Genomic DNA, 18,645 nt, shown 5'->3' with positions numbered 1-18,645 from the left:
TTCTCCTCCCTGCAGCTCACTTTCCCCATGCGTTAAAGCACGCTAATAATGCTTATTTGATGGAGAGCTTTAGGGCCAGGCTATTATCTCAAATGCTTTGTCACTGGAAACATCTTGGTTTGCATTTTTACTATTACTGCTAGTAATGCTAAAAAAAAGAGTAGTAGTAATACGGCAGTCGGCTCTCACCTTCAGCGGTGCTTCACGCCTGACTCTTCGTGTCTTTGCACGTACGAGTACTGGAAATGAGACTGTGCATCCAGTGTCTCTGCCAAGGATCCTCATTGTTGTGGCTCTGGACTCTTGCTGCCAACAAGACTCAATACAAATCAGACCAAAAGAGATGAGAATCTACATTATGACTTTAAAAGAAAAAAAAAAAGCAGTTTGGTAGATAATGAGAGAATTGTTTGCTTTTCTTACCACTCCTGGTGACGGTGATTTGTTGGGAGGCTAGAACTGGGGATTTAGCAGGAGAAAGCAATGGCGCGCATGTGTGTGGTCAAATTAAACTACAGTTTGAAGAGCTGTTGAAATATTTCTATTCTAGGAAAACATTTTGGGGGTTTTGTGTCAAAATTGCTCTGAAATATCTTTAAGAGATTCCCATATACACCAGGAAAGCTCTTGTGATTGATGTTGATAGGTTGCTTGTCCATTTCATCCTAGAGTTGAATTTACTGGGCAGATAAGTCTCTTCAGCCAGTTTTTCTTCTGAGCTGTGGTGTGTTCTCTGTTCGGAAAGACCAGGATTTTGCCAACCGTGTCAGAAGTCCAGCACAAGATCATAGAATAATAGAATGGCTTGGGTTGGAAGACACCTTAAAGATCATCCAGTTCCAACCCCTGCTGCGGGCAGGGACCTTCCCATCAGATCAAGCGGCTCAAGGCCCATCCAACCTGGCCTTGAACGTGTCCTGGGAGGGGATATCCACATCTTCCATGGTCAGCCTGTTCCAGTGCCTCACCACCCTCATTGTGAAGAATTTTTTCCTAACGTCTAATCTAAAAAATGCAGTTGTGAAAGAGCTTGTCCTCTGAATATTTGTTTAGGCTTTGTTGTTGATTACACACTTTTCTATTCCATGTAATGAAGGACACTGGAAAACAAATGAGAACTCTGGAACTGTTCAGAATATTATCATCAAAAAGACTTTTTCAATTATAAAACCATTTTCCCCTAATATTTGGAAAATCAATTTTGATTGCATTTCTTTTTATAAAAAATCATAAGGGACTAAGTATTTTGATTGTTTCAAAAGCCTATTTCAGTTCTTGTGGGAGAAACACTTTTAAAAATTCCAAATCAACATTTTACCAATGAAGCACAAATGTAAGTGTATTCATGAGACCTTAAAAAGCTGAAAATCAGCCCCCAAGATTTTGATAAATCTCAAGGCAAAGGATAAAAGTAGATTCTCAGGAAAACCAGAAAAGGAATTACTAACGCTGTAACCATAGCCACTAGTAAATATATGGTGCTGGTATTCAAGGACTGAAAATCTTTTTTTTGAACTTACTGATATTGGCTGATCCAGCGTAAATACTGGGAGCAGAGAAGGGCTGCTACTGTCAGACAGAGCCTTAGGCTGCTGCGTAGCTTCTGAGCATGAGGGATATATCAGACATACTTATTTTGAACATGTCTCGTTCTACATTTCTTTTCGCCAAACGTATTTTAGGTGCGCACCAAGAACAAATTCAATAATTCAGTGTGCTAAATTCTGTAGTCAGTGATTCCTCTGTAGCATTTGTTGTATTAAGGTTAGCAGGAGGGGAAATCGAATTTCTATGGTATGTGACATAAAGAAGAGGGAAGGGAGCACTTTGTTTCTGCCTATAATCTCGTGCTTTCCCTTTGCTGCCCCGGCTCTCTGCTCCCCTGCAGCCCGGGTCTGGGCTGTTTGGCCCCGCGGCTCACAGCTGTGCCCAGCCGCGTTCAGGCCTTTGCTGTCATCATTTCTCAGCTGTTTGCTCCTTGGTGTTACAGAGGATGACCATACCATAGCCGTGTGCTTTGGTTTTGTGGAGCAGATGCTGCCTGACACAAGCTTTCTGTATTTTGTTTGAATTCTGCGCAAGGGGAATGATCTCCCCTGAAGTTTTGGTTTTCTCTTGCAGTCAATCTTTCCCGTGCTGCTGTATACTGCACACTGAGACTTTTCCTTCCAGCACCGCAGACCTGCTGATTGTTGCAATTTACTTGTTTTTAATACAGACTATGCCTCCTTCCTCCTCATTCCCCCTCCCTGTGATGGTTTTGACTAGGAAAGCAATCCCAGCTAGAGCCCACAGCCTGGTTTTGCCCATTCCTCTGCGTACTGGGAAGTTTCGCTTGAAGCAGTGTGAAGCTCTTCTTGCTTCTGCCTGCAGCTGTGATAATTTTTCCTTGCAGTTTATTTTTCTGGATACAGCCTTTCTGTCATGCCTTCGTTTGAGAAAGAGGATCTGTGACTTTCGCATGATAAAAATCTTGTTACTGCGAAATCTTCCCAAGAGCATCAATAGAGAGCAGCTGTGTAGGAGTTGCATCTGGATGCAGATAAGATGAACACTTGTCTGTACTTGTAGCTGTATCAGAGCTCTCCTTTCCAGAGTCATGCGAGATCCCTGCTGCCCACCACACCAGAGATGATGGTTTGAGCTCTCTGAACCTGAGCAAAGACAAAATGCTGCCTCCGGTTTCTCAGGGTTGGTTTTGGGGAGGTTGTGTACTAGCAACTCGTATGTGTCTCCTGGCTGCATCCTTTGATTCCACAAATGAGATTTACATGTCATGTAATGCAGCGATTTAGGGCTGAACATTTCTGTAACAAGTAGTCCTGTCTGCAATGACTGCTTGGCAGTTAGGACTCTACTAATTAATCTCAAAGTCCTGGTGTAAATGGTGTTTAGGAAATTTACAAGAAATGGCCAAAAGTGCCAGAGGAATTTAAGCCTCATCTGTATGAGGAGATGAGCCATTTCCCTGTAGCTGCAATGTTACAGTTATGCTGTTCCACAGCTCATCACCTTTACTCTTTCAGTGTCCTTATAAAACAGAGACACCTATCCAAAATAAAAGAAATTTGATTTCTCCATGGATTTGTTCTGGAGCAACCATGGCAGTTAATCGTCCCAAATGAGAGACAACCTGATTTGCCCAGAAAGTCTAAAGATTGCTGGGTGCTAATGCTTCTAAATGCTTTAGAAAAATCTCACCCTTTATTTTGTGGATCTCACTGATTTGACTGGAAACTCTCTCAGTAAGTAAAGAGAACAGAGTTAGGAATGAGCCTGAGTGTGTATTTTTCTGCCCTTCAGAGGTCACACTTAAAAGATGAAAACCTGGAATCTCTTCTCAGTCTGATCTGACCCATACCAAATAATTAACTATGTTAGTCTCATCCCTTCACTTTAAATGGGAGTGGATGCTTATTCATTTCTTAATATAGTTTTGCTTTTAAATGATTCATATTCTTTTTCACCGTTTTCACTGCACTTTATAGAAACTTGGCAAAGGCCTGCAGGACCTTTACTCTCTCCAGCTTGTCACTCCAGATGGCTTTGCATTTCCGCAGCAGATGAAATGCTCTGGTCATGGCAGTGCAGTTGTATGCATTTACTAATCTGCTTTGCCAGTCTTCCGGACCCTTGTAGGATGCTTCTGTGCACCACATTTGAAGAGTTTGCATTTAAATTGGCTTTGGAAATTCATGTTTCATTTTCTTGTTTTAATTACTGCCCCTGATGCTCTTATGGTTACCTATTATACTCTGCTGGAATACTTAGGGACTATTCAGGTTTCTTGTGGTTTTGGTAGTACATTTAGGTCTGATATTATGGCTATTATACCAGAATCTAGATACCTAATTAGTGTCTCCATGCTTTTTTCGAGTAACATAGAACATCTGTAATAAAAATAGACAACTATGTTTTACTGATGGTAAACTGAACCTCTGGAAGATAACTGATTTGTCTCAAGAGGCTGTGGTGGAATCTGAAACCTGTATTTTTTGTAGTTTGTGTGACTTCTGCCTCATCAGTTCATTAAACCTTGTGTGATCAGACCCACAGCAGCAGCTTACGCCCAAGAGTCGTTAAAATGAGATTCCTCACAAGTGCATTTTCACTAAAACAGTGGGAAAATGTTTGACTGTTCATTTACTTTTTGTTTCCATGAATATATTTGAGTCAGTAGTGGTATGAAATATTGTGCCATTTGCAACTGAATTGAAGTTTGGACTGTGTCTGGGTCAGCTGGGAAAGTTGTACTCAGCACATTGAGCCAGTATTTCAGAAATACCCCTCTAGGCAGTTACTGGGTGGCAAATATGCTTCTTATTTGTAAAGTGTTGTTCTAAAAAGCAGTCCTATTATGTTACTCTGAAATATACTTACTTGAAATTATGGTCCTATTGTGTTTCTCTGAGTCTGTCTTTGGGTAATCCGCTGACTTTTGCTTCAGGTCTCGGTGTATGACAAGTGAAACCATGCTGTGATACTGGTGGCTTCAATTTACTACCCCTGTTTTGTAGTGCTCAGAGCAAAGATAGAGAATTGATTCATTCTCTAATTAGTTTTTTTGCTTCTTTTGAAGTACTTCTGTACCTCAGCAGTTTGCATCAGATTCCACTTTCAGGATGAGACACCTATTTCTGTTGCCTGGTCCCTAAAAAGGGGTCATCATTGCATGCAGGAAGATGTACTCTGCTTTGCCCTCTCTCGAGTCGTGTGATACATTGCAAAAGCCTGTGACGAAAGAGCTCCTAAATTTGTACTTTTGCAGGAAAAAGCTTGCAAAATCAATATTAACAGCTTGTGGAAACAACAGATGCCCCGATGTGTGGCTTAAGCAGATCTAGTAGGCTGTGGGCTTTTCTGTCTGAGACCCTTGGCTCCTGGCAGTGACACAGGAGGCATAACTGAGGCATAACTGAGGAAGTGGACATTGTTGAGAAGCTGTAATAAAGAGGTGACATTAGTGGTTGAAATTTTAGGTTATACTTGAGACTGATTTTCGGCTGTTGTTATGTCTGGAAGAGGAAAATGTGGGGCATTGTATTTTCATACCACTTGTGCTGAAGCTGTGCAGGACCAGTTGGGACCAACTGCTGTAATTGCAGTGATTCGTGTTGCAAAAAAAGGTGTGTTTAGATATCAGATGCAAGAAAGGAGACTCGCAGTCTTCAGCAAGGCTGAAAGATTGCTTGGACACTTAATTCTGTCTTTTTGTAAGTCCTTATGGATGCACTGTGAGTTCAAATGTAGTGCTAGAATGAATTATTCACCACTGAATCCAGGAGAAGAATTTTCAGCTTACAGTGGCAGGCTGTTTTCTCTAGCCCTCACAGTGAAAGGAAGCACTAGTTAGCGGTTAGAGTTCTTAGTCAAATTCAATTATAATTAACCTGAGACCAGAAAAGGAAATCTGTATATCTCTGAAAAATGATAAACACGTTGGGGATATCACACCATTTTTTCAATCCCTTGTTTGTGTAGTATGGAACTTCTATGAGGATTTCAGTCTTTGTTTTGTCTGTCAGATGATTCCAAGCAGAGGTTATTTATTGCTGCAGTTGTAATTTTTTTAGCGTGTTTCCTTGATACCACACCCATTTGAGTTGGTAGTCTCCAAAATCCTCCTCCCGTGACATGTGAATCTGCCAGAAGATTACAGGTATATTAGGTAAGTGCTTGTGAAAAGGGGAAGAGTTTTAGCCAACTAGTTCCAAACTGCTCTTACTGCAATCTGCAGCAATACCATTACTGTCAAATCTAACATTGTGGCTTAGCCTAACCCTTCAGTTATGCACTGAGAAAGTCATAGCCTGTCAGGATAGCATTAGTGTCGTTTCCATCACTTCGCCTACCCACTGCCACCTCAGATCATGTCTGAAATATTAACTCGTGTGCTCTCTTGTAGTGATAAAGTGAGCTACTTGTCAGTCAGCTTTTAATCTGAGCTTCTAGTGTGCTCATAAATGATACTACCATTAGCTAAAACAAAGTGGGTGGTTTTTCTTGTATTTCTCCTCTATTTTCGCATCGGAAAGAAATGCAAGATGACATACCCATGCTCTGAGCTTAGAGATGCTGAAGACTGGATTGCAGAAAGCCTTCTTCAGGGTTGGGTGGATGGCTGCTTACCAGCCTCTGCCATGGCTCTCAACCTTCACTTACGCACGTGTTCACACTTAGGAATGGCATCCACAGTATTGCTGTGGAGAAGGAGATATCTCCATGTAACCAAGTTCTCAGTATTTCTCAGCCTTTCTGCTAATTACTAATGACATTTTGTCTTTAGAAGATCACAATATTTTGATTTGTGCTATTCTCACCAGGAGGAAAGTTGACAATGAGGGAGAAGTCCAGTCTCTTTAAGACACCTACCATCATGCAGAGAATATTTTCATCACTGCAGTAAAACACACAAAGCACTCAAATTTCAATTGTTTGTTGAGTATTTCTTTCTGTCAGAGATAAAGGGAAGCAAACTAATTTTAAAGTTATATCCCTGGGGGAACATAATGATGAGAACCTTATTGGTTACAAGAGAATCCCTTAGCTACCTGGACTGTTTAAAGGGGCTGTAGAGCAATTGTAAATGTAGCTCTCTGTCAGGTGCCTGTGTATAAATTTTTAGCTAAAAAGAAAGAAAAATAAGTGTTATGAAAATCTTGTAATCAGCACATACAATAACGTACCATTCATGACAGAATTAAAGCCTGGAAAAGTGTGGAGATACATTGCTTTGTTAGGGATTGGGCTTTTGTAAGTATTCACTGAATTAAGCCACAATGGGTGACTTCGTGTTTCACTTGGAGCCAGAATGTCAACATGTGTCATGTAATGCCTTGTGCTGCTCTGTCGTCTGCTAGCAGATAGCTCAGAGCTGGATCACCTCTAAATTGCACTGCTGCTATCCTGGGACTCTGGAGTGGGCTAACAGTGTTTTGCAAGCTGATTTTGATGTTCTTGATTAGTTTGGCACTAATTAATGAGTGACAGTTCTCTGTACAAATCCAGGATTTTACACATTTGGAGTAAGTTTGTGCAGTTGCAGATTAGATTTTCATGGTATGTTAGCAAGACACTAAACAAAATTATTTTGGTCCAGGTTTTGTCAGACTGGTTAGGGTGTCTGTTTAGTCTGAGCCCACAATGGAGGTTGGTACCGTGTCAGAGAATGGCCTACTTAGGCAGAAAAAAGGGAAAAAGGTAAGAAACATGAATTGGGAAACCCTGGTCCCAGCATGCATTTGTGTGGAAGGAAAGAAAACACTGTGTTCTGACACAGCAGTCTGGAGATTTCTAATAAAACTGGAGCTGTTTCACCTGCATTGGTTCTATCTTCATGATACTAAACAGTTCCAAATCAACTGTAAATTTTATTTTGACTTAACCTCCTTTGGTTCAGAAATATCCACCTAAGTAGAAATGGTAGCGCTGTTGATTCTTTCAGGCTAATTTGCAGTGTGATTACAGACTAAATTAAGGTGTATTGATGAGAGACATCTCCTGTACTATGGGCTACATTTTATGGTTGTTTAGAAGTAACTTATGGAACAGTTGCCATAGTCACGACCTAAAAAGATTGGGGCAGTAACAAAGCTTGTGAGCTAAAATCCAGTATTGCTACATGCATGAAATCACAGATAAGTGTGACGGGATGTGACATCTAAGATACAGTTTGACTTACCAGTGAGGGACAAAGCTGAGATAAGACACACTGCCTCTGGAGAAAAGGGAGAAAAAAAAGAAGGAAGATTCACTGCAGGAGTCATTTTGATTTTTAAAAGAAATCACAATGCTTCGAAATGATTGTGCTATAATGGTTATAACATCAAAAGCAGGATAAACTCCCGGGAAGCTGTATTTGTAGTATTTCCATTTAACCATTTGAAGGCAAGGGAGTGGATAAAATACAGGAACTGCCCACAGTATTGACTCCTCTTTCAATACAAACTGTTTACTCCTGTTCTCCATGTGGTTTATTGGGCTGGGTACGCCACATCCATAGCTTTTTCCCTTCTGAGACTTGCTGTTTCCCAATAATGCTGAGTGTTATAATTGAGGCCCTTGTCAATAATTGTTTTCTCTTCCTCTCAACCTCATTGCATTAAATGCCATCTAAAAAGCAGTGCGCAGAGCAGACAAAGAAACACATGTGTAAGAGAGTGTGAGGCTGTTGTTTTTTTCTGTGTGATAGCAACAGTGCCAATACCGTCACTTGTGTTCGCTTCCGCTCTGCGCAGTATGAATTGTCAGGGCAATTGAGATCTGGCCCCTGATCTGGTCTTTCTGATTTTGCACATCAAGAATTTGTTCGTTATAAAACTGCTGAAAGTTTTAATACCACATTCTCATTGTTATGAATGAAAGAAAAAAAAACAAACCAAAACAAATCACCAAAAATCCAAATACACAAACAAAGAGAAGGCATCTTACAAGATCACCGAAATATCAGTGTTAAAACTGATGTGTGGCATTGATATACACAGAAATTATTGGATTCCACTGCAGCCAGGAAAAGGCCCCAGTGACCTTCCTGAAGATCCTGGAGCAGAGTGGGTCCGAGCACAGGCAGATTAATACCTGTGAATACTGCTCAAATGGCTAAATTAGCGTGCGCTTTTGCATGATCTGTCTTGCTGCACGGGCATTTTCCCACAGTGCTTGGAGCTCAGATTAAGGCAGTCAACCATAAATCACTAAGGCACATGTCAATGAAGCCCTTACGATGCCACTGGGGATAGAGGAATCACGTCCTCTTATTGCTTTAATCGCGAGGTTGGAGTCCATTAAAAATCCATTTAAATCTATGAACTGGTGCTAGTTTTAAACTGGTAATTTATGTCCAGTGGATATTAGTGACATTTTTTCCCCCTCTATCTGAACTTTTGCCAAGACCTGCTCTAACTAACCTATGATATTCATGTTCAGGCTTATACAATATAATCTCCTTCGGTTTCTGGGTGTATATCAGCAGGCAGCAGTAATGAGTATTGTCTGAATCAAAGCCTCTTATAGAAATGTTGCAAGCCAGAATGAAAAGACTGGAATAGCTCCCCATCAGTGCGTGGGCAGTATTCCAAACTGGGAATTGATCGATGGATTTTCTGCCATCATCTTTTAAACTGCATTTTGGAAGGACTGAGAAGAAATTCAGTAGTAAGTACCTGATACCCAACATTTACCTACCACGATGAGCTGTACAATAATAACAAATGCTTTTAGCAAGCAAGGTTAAATTCAGTCTAATTAATTACTTGGATATTTTTGGAGTTTGAATATTTCAGAGGCGCATTGTCCTTGTACTCATCTGATCTGCAAGACAAGTTTTTCTGTGGTGTAGGAGTTCACACACCAAGATAAGCTCTTCTTCTCTGTGCTTCTGCATGGTGGCTTTCGAAGGCAGGCAGCCAGCTCCCAGCTTGTAAATGACTAAAATCGGGTCCTACAAAGAGGTCCAGTTGAAACAATGCAAAATCGGTATATACATAATGTACTGTTTATATTATAAGAAACACTAAAGAAGAAAAGCAACAGCATCGGCACAGTTAGCACCTATATTACTGTGTTTACGACCAAACAATGCAGAAGTGAAGACAACTTGGGCAGATGTATCCTGAGGCTGGGATGGTTCTGGCAGCTTCTGGGCTGCAGAGTCTGAGCAGAGTCGTGATCCATTCAAAGTGATCTGACTTTTCTCCTCTGTACTGTAAAAAGCCTCTAACTGCTCTATGGCACTTTCAATTTCAATTTTCTTGCAGAAATAGACTTTGAATCACAGAGGTCAATGTCTTCTCATTTACTCAGGGTATTAAAAAATTCTGGAATTTAAAACAAAGAGATGCAAAGTCTTTTGTTCCTGTTGCCCATTTTCCACTCTTAAATGATGTTCCAAAGTCCTGAGGACTGTGGGTAGTTCAGCTATTGCATCCATCTGTTATTGCTGAGCCTTTTCAAACCTTTGTCTCTAGTCGCTGCGCTTCCTTTGCCTTCTCCCCCTCCGCTCTGCAGGTCTGCTGCCTTCTCCCCATGGGGCAACTGGCTGAGCTGCCAATAAAACACAGGTGTACCCCCAGCAAGTGCCACAGGACATGCCGGGGCAGAGGGGATGGTTACGTATTCACAGCGCGTCTGTCTCCAGCTATTCTGTCCATCTGTTACAGTTTCTTGCTCCTGGCAGGTGAGCACCTGGGCCTGGAGAGCTACGAAGGCAGAAAGGAAACTGGCTCTTGAAGGGTGATGAGATAACCATAGGACTGGATGTAAAGGTGTGGATTATGGAGATCCATAAAGGGATGGAGGAACAAACATTGAAAGTTGTGGTGAGGGTTTTGTTTTTTTTTTTCTTTCCCCTGCATTTAGAAATGATCATCAGGGTGAGATGAGGCTGGCCTGATCAGCCAGAGGCAGACAAAAGAAACCAAGGGAAAACAGGCAAAGACTCAAATGTTTCTAAGCCAAAGTGCTGGTCTTTATTTTTTAAGTGAAACTAATTAATTCCTACTGGAAATCTACCAAACTATTTCCTCTTACTTCCAGCAGCAGCAGCCACAGAGGTAACCAGAAATCTCTAGGCAGTACAGGTGTTTGCTAGCAAGAGCAGCTGTTACAATTACAAAAAAAAAAAGGAAAAGTTCCCTTCAGTTTCAGCTTCATAACCCATATGACAAGTTCTGAAATTAATTAAAAAAAAAAAAAAATTCTCCAACAGACGCTTCATCAAAACCTGGCTCATTTCTTGGCTTTGCTTGCAGCTGTTTTGTTCCTTCTGGGGTTTGGCACAAGGTAGCTGCTCTGGGGGCTCTGTTCACTCTTCTGCATGTCCTTTTTCTGGCTCACCTTTCACTCAGAAGCCAGTTTCTTTTTTCCCCTCGTTTTTCACTTGCTAGTGCAGAAGAAGCAACTGTGCTGCTGTCTTTGCTGATGCCTCAGCTAAAAAAAGGAGAGCAGCTTCCCTGGGTGGATGGAAGGTGCTCACTTGGGACACAAAGTAAACACTACTAACTCCTTCCCCCAAACCCATCGGTTTTGTTAGTTTTGTCATATAAAGTTTCTCCTTTGAAGTGGCAGGTTTCATTGGCTGGACTTGAAGGCATCCTAATAATGCCTCAAAAGACAAAATTATACTTATGTCAGCAGCATTAGGGAAAGTTAAAGTTGTGGATATAAGAAATCCAAACAAAGCCAAAAAGCTTCAGTTTGATTCAGACTGCGTATAGCTGGCTGTTGCTGAAGTTTGCATTTGACATCTGCAGAACTATATCCTGATTTTTCATGTACGAATTCCTGCAGTAATTCATAAGCGAGGAGCAGGGTTTCATGCATATGACTGAGGAGAGAGAGCCAGAAGCATTTTGAAATTATTCAGCGCGAGTTATGTTTTGTTCTTACTGCTTTTCTTTTTAGCAGCAGCAGCAATCGATGCTGATGTCATTCTCATGTTAGCTGCTTAGTTTAGTGAGAATAAAGGATGTCTAAATTGAGACCCTGCAAAATGCAGCACCCAGATGGCTGAAAAGACAAGTGAACAAGGTGCTGGAATGAGAGGCTTTTGTCTTGGGTTTGAAAAAGAAATAAAAAAAAAAAAATCAAGCAGCATACAAGCAATACACATGGCCATAAACAGAAGTGAGGTTCATCTTGAGCCTGATTTTTGCATTCCATTTTTTGTTATACTTGTTCTGTCTTAAAAACAGAGGCAAAATAAAAAATCAGAGTGAAGAGAATCGGACTTCAAAGGATTCTCTTTGGCAGTGTTTCGGTACTCGGGGATAGTCGTTGTTGGTGAAGTGCATTCATCAACAAGTGGTGCACCTCCGCGCAGGCCAGGTGGTGTAAGGGATGCCCATCCTCGCAGTGATCCTTTGCAGCGCCCTCCTAGCTAAATGCTCAAGTGCCAAGGATCATCCCAGGTTTAGTTTCTATCCCAGATCCTGGATATTTCATTGCATGTGTTTCAATGCCTTGTCATCACAACGTTGTCGCTGCAGAATGACAACATGCTAAGCCAGTGAGTTAACCTGGATCTTTGCTGTAGGAGATGTTATGAAAGACGTGAGAGTAGTAACTGCAAATTGGTAGACCATTACTCTACCAATTGTTGGGTAATTACGCAGCCAGCGTAGGCCAGGTACGGCTGCTTTTAGAAATGTCCCAGGAGGAAATGAAGTGGAGAGGGAATTATTCTAACATATGGCAATTTATCAGTTGCTAACACCAGCAAGACTTTGTTAAAAGATCCCCTTAGGGTTCCCTATGACAGTGTCATAGATTTACAACTGGTGATGAACATCTCTCTGCATACTGCAAAATAAAGCAAAGGATTACAGGCTTCTGGGGATTCTGGGATACAGGTGAAACAGTTTCCACCATAGTGGGTGTCTTGTGACAGAAGGCAAAATGATTGCTGGTGGTTTGGCTGATTGGTAAGGTATACTGTTATTTGCTTAGATTATTTCACGTAAAAGCTAGAGAGAATTGGTATCCAAACAGCCCAGAATAAGCTTCCTTAGTTTATCTTAGAAGATACTTTTCCATCCATTTGTCTCTGCTTTTCCAGCAGCACTGGTTATAGCAGATATAGCAACATAACACAGAGGTGCTAAAATTAACAATGCTGTGTTGTAAAAACCTCTCTGAAAAACGGTGACTTGTGGGAACTGTTCATGAATAAAACTGAAAAGGAGGGAGGAGCGAGGTATCATGGAAATGTTGGCAGAACTGTTCTTCAGAATATAAAATGTGAAAATCTGTTGACAAGCATTAAAGATTTCTCTAGGTAGGGCAGTGAGCATATATAAATTACGGCTTTCTTGTAGAAAGTACGATATTAAGTACTACAGGGGTTTTCAACCTGGTGGGTTTACATGGAGAGGGGAGTTTTACTTGTCGGGGATTAAAAGACTTTGGTCTCTGATTGCCCATGTTTGTTTGTGCAAACAAACATAGGAAAGGCAGGGAAAAATAATATGGGCTAGTGTTTCTAAGCTTTTGGTTGCACTTGATTAGACTTTGTTGATTAGACTTTTCTTGTATTTGTATTTTGACTTGACCACAATGGATGAAGTTAATTAGACATAGTTAAGCTGATAACACCATCGCGAAAACCTAAAGCTGAGACCTCCTTCCCTCTGTCAAAGAAAGTCAATATTTTCATTTTTCCATATCCTCATTGTTCTGTTTAGCAACACCAAGCCTACATTATGCTGAAATATATGCACGTAATTAGAGCTTTGGGAATTTAGAGGTGTTTTATCTGTAATTAGAATGAAGATTTTCAAGACTAGGGATTTACTTTCTATGGTTTTCTGCATTCTTAATAAAAAACCAAGCAAACCTAAAAACATAAGTAAAAACAATTGACCCCAGATCTACGAAGACTTACCAGGAAGCGGTCCTTGCTCCATGTCAGTCTGGCTCTTTTGCTGGCATTTCCAACCTTTCTTTAAATGAAAGGTCACACAAGTGCTTCAGTTTCACTGACCAGAAGGAGACAACAAAAGGCAAAGATTCCAGATGAAACCAGGATAGCTCTTCCAATAAATACCTCACTCCACAAACAGTTGTAGTGGAATCAGGGTCATATCTCCTGGAAATGAATAATATTTCCCTCTTAGAAGGGAGTTATAAGCTGCATTTATGCGTGTTTAGCTATGTTGAATTACTGGCATAATTGAACAAACTGCTTTTGGGGGTAATAGTTGCATAATGTTCTCCGTTGTGTAATAGATTGAGGGAAATGTTGGGAAAGGCTTTGTTTTTCATACTGTGCAGGATCTCCCACTGCCTTTTGGGATGGTAACGGACTGTAATTTTTTTAGGGGTTTGGCAGCAATAGGAATCCTGCCCTGGCTTTGTGTAAGCGCCATAGACTGTGCCATAAAACACTTCCCTCCCTGGACAGGCAACTCTCTGCTTTCCTATCCACTGCGTTTCCTTGCAGCAATATCTATGAGAAAGGTCAAAACAGCACAGAAACATACCTGTAGCTAAGTCAGCTGTAGAAATACTGGTATGAGCTAGAGCTAAACAATTTGGTGTGGCCAAACAAAATGTTTCTAGTGCCATTTGGAGCTGTGCACAATATCCAGTGATATTTGTGTTGTAACCCCAAATCTCTTTATTTTCACTAAAAACAACGTTGCCTGAATCGTGCTAGAATGTTGAGAGTGAAAGAAATTATTCAGAAAAGCAGCACAAAAAACTGGTTTAACCTGATAGCTTTTACTGTAGGTGGAGGGTAGTGCAGAGAATGGAAGCATTGAGCCATAGAATGGTTTGGCTTGGAAGGGACCTGAGTATAGTAACGAACATACTCTCCAGCTTAAGCTGCCTTCTTCTGCGCTGCAACTGCACATATGAGAAAATGCAATATAAACTTCAGTGAGAACTGTAGGAAACTGAATACTTGGAGGGAAAGTACCAAAGGCAAAACTCACATCAATAGCTACAGTGAGTAAAAGTATTCCTAAGTGCTCAGGAACAAAAGAGGTTTTAGGAAAAACTTCAAGCAAAGAGAGTTTACATCTTATCTGTATTCATCCTTGGTTCCATTTGCTTGCTGTGTTCTCTGTCTTACAAAGGAGATAAGCTTTTGTGGGGACAGCTGGGACTGGGATGGCTTGTTGTCAAGTCTCAAATGTCAATGACTAACGCTGATTTACATGCAGATTGCCCTCAGCTTTATTTTATTTGCTTATTTATTTATTTCTCGGAAATTCTGTCATTTGCTTCTGACGAACAAATCGATGAGGGGGCAATAAAGAAGGTGTAATCTTATTGCCAGTTCAGGAAAAAATAAATGAAAAAATGAGGACAAGATAAGCATATCAGCAAATGTACAACTGCTAGTAGCTTTTCCATTCAGGGTTTGCCAGATGTTAGTGTATTTAGGAAGAATGAAGAATGCACGTTCCTATAGATCTAGACCTGCACTGGAGCCCGGACTCTGGGGTTAGTCTCTGCTGTTTGGGCTAGCCTTTCACTTCTTCACTATTTGTATGAAACAAGTACCATTCCATTAACTCTATTCCCTGACAGCTGAAAAAAGTGAAATCCTGTAGCTGTCACAATCTGGCTACAAGCAGAAAAGGTTTTTTTTTCAATGGGAATGTCTTCTTTCCAGGGTGTTCCAAATTATAACTACATGCCTTACAAAACAAGCGGGCTGCACATCCACTGGATTAAATGCTGTATTTTGGTTCATTATTTCCTCTCCAGTCACCTGCTTTGTAACGCTGGATAGTCTGTGGGGTAGGAATGAGCTCTCTGCTCTCTATCTTTACGGCAATCCTTTCTTCCTCCCTGAAAAAAATGTTCATTACCAGTGATAGTTTATGATCAGAAAGAAATTAGCTTAATATTTTTACAGATTTCTTGTTCATCTTGGCAAATCTGCAGTTTGGAAATTGCAGGTGTAATTGCAGCGATGAGAAAGGTGAGGTACAGCCATGGAAAATCATGTGTTTTACACCACCATATTTATTTTACTTGGTAGTTTCCAAAATAGAGTGGCATTGTCATCAGTCCTTGTTCTTCTTTAACTTCCGCTGACTTTGATAGGAATTTGGTCCCCAGACTGTTCAGAACTGGCAAACTGCATACCAGAAGAAAAAGGGTTTGCATACATAAGGCACTCGATTTAATGTCAAGAGATCTGGCTTCACTTTTTAGTGTGCTGGCAAGCCTCCAGCTTCAGATCCAGCTTCACCTAATCCATTAAAGATGAGCAGACACGTACAAGCCTTAGGTCCACGTGTTCAGCTTCTTGCTGAGCTCAGCCTTGTGTGTGCATCTGTGAAATGGTGCTAATAACAAGATAGTCAAACTTGTAGTTACCCGAACATTAAAGAAAAAAGAAGAACATAAAAATTCTGGTTGGGCTGGCGTACATGTTTATCTCTTAAGATTTATTATAGTTGCTTATTCTATACACAGCCCTCAAGAGGGCTTGGAAGACTTAGGAGATCTGTAATTAAGAAGTTAGGTCTAACAGATGAAGACACTGTGAGAAAACCCCTCTCTTGTGATTTTATCGTTGAAGTGCATTGACTTCTTTTCAAGGAAAAAAAAAAAAGGAATTAGAGTGGCTAAGGACATAAGAAATGGTCAAAAATTGATGGTGATCCTGAAAATTACTTTCTATTGGTGATGAAAAGATCTTATTAAAGATTGATGTAGAGCAAGGAACCAGGTGAAAACTATTTCTGGTGCTGAGTGAATATGCCTTAGAATCAGTAAACATTACTGATTATATGAACGTTTTTTCTTCAGAATTTTTGATGAGAATTTCTGTCATGATAGTCAGGTATCTAACCACTAATTACTCTGTTAAACTGTGTCTTAGTAGCAGGAGAAATGCGACAACTAATTTATTTACCTATTAAAATCTTTGTGTGTCTATTAGTGCCACAAGTGTGTGGCTCCTCAGAAATACAGACACTTATTGATGGGAATCCAGATACTAACTAGAATTTAATTTAGTTGATAGTTCCTACTCCATAGTGCATTTCTCCATGGATATACACAAACAGAACAAGATAAAACCATTACCGATTACCTATACTTTTTTTAACCTGTTTCCACCCTTCTGTCTTTGCATTGTCAATAGAAAATGTTTAGAACTCTTTGTGTAAAACGCTTCTCCCTGTGCTGTAAAGTTGCTTTCAATGCTGTCGCTCCAGTTGCAACTGTCCAGCAGTTTGTAAGACACTACATCTGTCTCCACTTATCTTTTTAGTAGATTACACTGAAGTGAATCCTTAAGGCCAAACCCTCTAATTTACTAAAACACATGCACATAAAATTTCAGCTGTTTCACCAAGGCTTTCATTGATTTGAACAGAACTGGGGTTAATTTAAGTAGTTGTAAAACTTCAATAAGCAAACTTCTTGCATATCCAGAGGAAGAAAACACAAGTAAAATACCAAAACTAAAACACCCCTAAAGTGACAAACAGCCCTAATTACTGTTTTATCGATTGGCTCATCAGTGTCTTATTCTTTATCTCTGTGTCTGCTGACACCATCTCTCACGGATCCCTTTGGCTCCAAATGCACCTCAGTGTGTTTCCTGCACTGTGGGACAATTTTGTCATGAAAGTTTGATGTTTCCTGTGATTAAAGCACAGTTTGTCAACAGTAACTGCACATACTGTGTAAGGTTCGTCTCTCTGAAACTTAGCTGTCTTAAAATTAGATGCCTAATTTAGGCTGAAGGCAGGTTGGTCGCTGAGTGCCTGTAAAGTACAGAGAGAACATAGATGGAGACCTCAAGACATGTTTCTAATTTTATCCAGCTTGTCTTAGGTAGAAGGTTGTTTCCTTCCTGCAGGTTTTCTGTTATTAAAAGATCCCACTCTGGCTTTCTTCATGTGCTTTCAAGTAAGGTTTTATTCCCCTTCTAAAAACCTATGGGAATAGTTTGAAGATACACAGGAGATGTACCGACATCCCCTCTGGGGGCCGGTGTAAATCTACCCAGCTCCACGTATCCTCACTGTATGGAAGTGCTGGTAGTTTTACACCAGATGTGGAACCTCTCTCGCCAGCATCCTAGATTGTAACTTGCAGGAGCGTGGGGTTCAAGAGAGGGAATGTGGGGCAAAAAGATGTAAAACAGTGAGGAAAATGGGAATGAGTTTTCTTTAAAGACTCAGAAGCTGTTCAGTAACCTTCCCAGAAACCAGTGCCCCTATTTTGTATTGTAGGTCTCATTACCCGGTTGTGTCACCCAACTTAGTGTTGCAAAGTGTTCAGGCATTACTGCTGCTAAGCGTTAGGGAAGGCACCGGAATCCAATAACACAGTGATATTAGAAACAAAGAACTGCCTTTAAAGAGAGAGTAGTTATCAGCAGTTTCCCTAGAAACGGTGCTGTATTTCCCACCACAAGCCCTCTCTCTGCTGATGGGCCCTATTTTCACTTCCAAATGATATCTGTCAATTCAGTCAGCATTTACAAATTTAAGGTAAAAATTACTGGGAAAAACTTTACAGCACATGTCATTAACAACCCTAGATGATCATAATCTATAACCAAACCTCCTCTATTCTCACTTTTCCCCTGAGAGAGAGGATAAGGGAACAACACATGGCAGATGTTAGTTATTTTGCTTAATACAGTGCTTCACATCTTGTGGTATATTCATCCGCATGACGAGCAGGTGCAGGAGTCTGCCTGTTGCTAATTCCTTCCTGAGTTTCTGATAGCACTGGAAAAAGTTGATTACTTCAATGAAAATGGTTGAGAAGACATATTTTACACTGGATGGTTGTAATATTAGGTACTGCTGTAGTGTCAGAAACCAGAGTTTGTTCAAAGCTTCTCAACAGTGTGTGCAAAATTGAATTCTCCAGTGCCAGGACTGCTGGATGGCTGTTGGCCATTCCAGTTATGGGAAGTGAAATTGGAGCTGGAGGGAGAACAAAGAGGCAGGATGACGGCATTGTTACTCATTTCGTTCTCTGGACAAAGAGGGGTTGAGGAAACAACTGCTGGTTGAGACCAGTCAGCCTGCGGCCTTTCTTCAGCATTACCTACTGCCCCATTTTCCCCCTCTTTGCCTCAGAGTTTGCCCAGCCTGGGGTTTGGGGGCTCTGGTAGGGGGGCAAAGAAGGGTTTCAGACAGTTTGCTGACCTGTCAGTCTGCT

At 40.8% G+C, this 18,645-nt stretch overlaps 1 long non-coding RNA gene across 2 annotated transcripts in view; it reads right to left on the bottom strand.

Annotated features, from left to right (window-relative positions):
* Positions 1 to 13,692, bottom strand: part of LOC128853695 (uncharacterized) — a 28,245-nt gene extending 14,553 nt beyond the window's left edge. For both annotated transcript variants that reach the window (XR_008452385.1, XR_008452386.1), the window contains exons 1-3: positions 13,379 to 13,692; positions 7,682 to 7,717; positions 190 to 362 (exon numbers count right to left, since the gene is read on the bottom strand). This is a non-coding gene — a long non-coding RNA (uncharacterized LOC128853695). The remainder of the gene's footprint in view (positions 1 to 189; positions 363 to 7,681; positions 7,718 to 13,378) is intronic.
* Positions 13,693 to 18,645: the final 4,953 nt, after the last annotated feature.

The sequence above is a fragment of the Cuculus canorus genome, chromosome 15 (genome assembly GCF_017976375.1).
Source record: "Cuculus canorus isolate bCucCan1 chromosome 15, bCucCan1.pri, whole genome shotgun sequence".
Classification (NCBI taxonomy): Eukaryota; Metazoa; Chordata; class Aves; order Cuculiformes; family Cuculidae; genus Cuculus; species Cuculus canorus.
Note: the sequence above shows the minus strand (reverse complement) of the source record. Positions and strands in the feature narration are given on the sequence as shown.